Source organism: Mastomys coucha, unplaced genomic scaffold, assembly GCF_008632895.1.
Source record: "Mastomys coucha isolate ucsf_1 unplaced genomic scaffold, UCSF_Mcou_1 pScaffold1, whole genome shotgun sequence".
Classification (NCBI taxonomy): Eukaryota; Metazoa; Chordata; class Mammalia; order Rodentia; family Muridae; genus Mastomys; species Mastomys coucha.
The window spans coordinates 52,195,049-52,198,055 of NW_022196891.1; positions in this window are offsets into that span (position 1 = coordinate 52,195,049).

Sequence of the window (3,007 nt, forward strand, 5' to 3'; positions counted from 1 at the left end):
GAACGCCCAAGGCCCAGGATCTCCAGCACCAAAGATTAAAACGAAAAAATGAACTAAGTGAGTGAAAGAGTCCTGACTAGGCATGGTGATGACTGGAGGCAGGAAGTGCTGGAAGAGTTCTTTGTACACCAGAAAGCTCTGTGTACAGCAAGCAGTATGCCATCCAAGAGCAGACGTGTGGGTTCCTCACTCTCCCTCTCCCTCTCCCTCTCCCTCCGCCCCCGCCAGCAGAAAAAAAAATGCATACATTAAAAATATATAAGTGAGGACTATGAGATGGCTCAGTGGGCAGAGGTGCATGCCACAAACTCTGGAGACCTGAGTTCAATCCCCAGGACCCACATGATAGAAGGAGACAACCTACTTCTGTAAGTTCTCCTCTGCCCTCACATGTGTGCAACACGGCGGGAGTACTCTGCCCTCACATGTGTGCAACACAGCGAGAGTACCCACACACCTAAATAAATATAATCTTCGGTTTTTATACATTTATTTTTATTTTATGTGTATGAATATTTTGTCTACATGTACGTAAGTATATTGTACACATTCCTGGTCACCAAGTAGGAGTTGGAGTTATAGCTGTGAATTGTTCTATGGGTTCTGGGAATTGAACTGGGTCCTCCAGAAGAACTAAGCCAAATTTCCAGGCCTTGTAGTATTATTTTTAATGCAAAGGCTTTCACAAATTGAAAGATACACTGAACTCTGCTCACCTAAACCTCTACTCCCATCCGAGTTCAGCTTCTTCAGGGGCCAATTCTTTTCTACTTCATTTCCTCCTGATTCTTTTGTGAGTTTTCTTTTTGGAGACAGAGTCTCTCTACATAGTCCTGGTTATTCTGGAACTCACTATAGAGACCAGGCTGTCCTCAAACACACAGAGATCTTCCTGCCTCTGCCTCTGCCTCTAGAGCACTGAGATTAAAGGCATGCCACCATCCTAACATTTGTTTTTATTCTTTAAGACAAGGTGGCATAGCCTACAAATTGCCCTGTGCCTGAGGATGACTTTGAATTTCTGACTACCCACCTTCAACTCTCAAGTGCTTTGTGTCTGTCTTGTATTGATTTATGTCTGTGTGTGTCCTGGAAACACTTCTCTCCATACCTCAATTTGGGACACTCTTAGACCCAGGATGTTCTTTGTGGCATGGTTCTATTGGCTGTGGAAGGACCTGTGTGTGATTCAAAGGGGCTTAGAGAACTCGTTGCATTCTCTTAACCTTGCCTCCTCTTAGTTTACAGTTTCCTCCAGGCCTCTGGTCTAGTTTTGAGGCATGATTCTGGGAACCCTCACTGGAGCCCTGGCAGATGGCAGCAGAACCCTAGTTCTGGGATGGCCTTGGGCTTGCCTTTCCATAACTAAAAAGGAAAGAAGTTAAAACAATAAAAAGCCCTCCCAACAAATTCCACCTTCTTCGGTGGCCACTTCCTTCCCTCCCTCCTTTTTCCTTCCCTTCCTGCAGGAGCTACCCTGCCCCACCTTCCTTCCTGCAGAGGGGGACCTGCCCTTTCCTCTTGCAGAGTTACAGCCAAAGGATGAACAATGTGACGTGTGTGTGTGTGTGTGTGTGTGTGTGTGTGTGTGTGCGCGCGCGCGTGCTCCAGAGGTGTGCATGTGTAGTCCGGAAGAGACAGATGGAGTGTGAAACAAAGCCAGGAGAAGCTCGGATAGAGTAAGAATGTTAGCCCTCAGAGTTTCGGGAGTCTCTGGCTGGTTCCCAGTAGTTACTGCACTTCAATTTCCAAGCAAAGAGACTGGTGACCACAAGAGCCACAGAATCCCATAGCGCCACTTATAGAGCCCAAATAATGCGATTTCAGAGTTGCGGGGAGGGATTTACGGGGAGGGGGTAACCGGAAGATGCAAAGGAGATTCAACCTATGTCGTCATTTGCAATTTTTTCTGTCCCACCGACCATGAGGAAAAAAAAAGTATGGAAAAAGTGGGCAGAGACAGCAGGAGAGATGCCAAGGTTTCTGGAAGAGTCTTGGACAGCTGAGGATAGAAAGAAGGTTCGGTGAAAGGGGCAGGACCACAGAAATGGTAACGCGGAGCTGAGAGACATAAAGAGAACGGAGCAGTCGCCCTCACAACAAATGTGCAAAAGCTACCAAAGAGACAGACTGGGGGAGGGGCCAGATGGAGTCCTGGTTAAGACAGCTTTGGAGGGAAGGCCAAACTTGAGGTGGCAGGCACAAAAGACAACACTCCAGGAGGCAGCTGAGAGGGGTGGGAAGAAGGGAGCGATGAAGACAGCAGGAGGTTCAGGAATCAAAGGGTCTGCTAGGGGAGGGGGGGGTCCCAAGGAAGGCGCCCAGGAAGGCCCCCTTTGTCTGGCGAGGGCCCCGGCGGGGGCAGCACGTGCAGCTGGGAGCGCCCGCGAGAGGCTCGTCGTGCGGGGGGCGGCCGGGCCGATCAGCGGGAACCTCTTGCCCGCGGGGCCCGCGCTCCAGAAGGGGCGCATTGTTACGCCCTCGGCCGCAGCAGATTGCCGCTGTCCTGCAATACCCTCGCACCCTGGCAGCGCGCCACTGGCACGGCCCGGGGGTTGGAAATAACTGCGCCGTTCCCATGGCGACCAGGCAGCGACTCCCGCCCCCACCCCGCCCGCCGCGCACCGCCGGCCCCTCGCCGCGGCCGCCTCCCCCCTCCGCCGGAGCGCTCCAGTAACCCTGGCAACGGAGGCTGCGGCTCAAACTCCGACCGCGGCCGGCCCCGCCCCCTCCCCCCACCCCACCCCCGCCCGCCTGCCCGCTGCGCCCGGCCAGCCTGGGCCTGCGCTTCGGCTGGGCCGTACCGGGGCTCGCCGCGGGCGCTGGCGCAGGAAGCCTCCCCTCCCCCTCCGCCCCGCCAGGAAAGCTAGAGCAGGAGGAAGTCCCACGCAGGGCAGGTCCCTGTGCAGCCTCCTGAACTCCAGGCGCCTTCCGAACCTCCCTAGGGCCCCCCGCCCTTCCTCCTGGGATGGGAGGGAGACTTTGGCCCTGGATCCTTCTGGTCCTG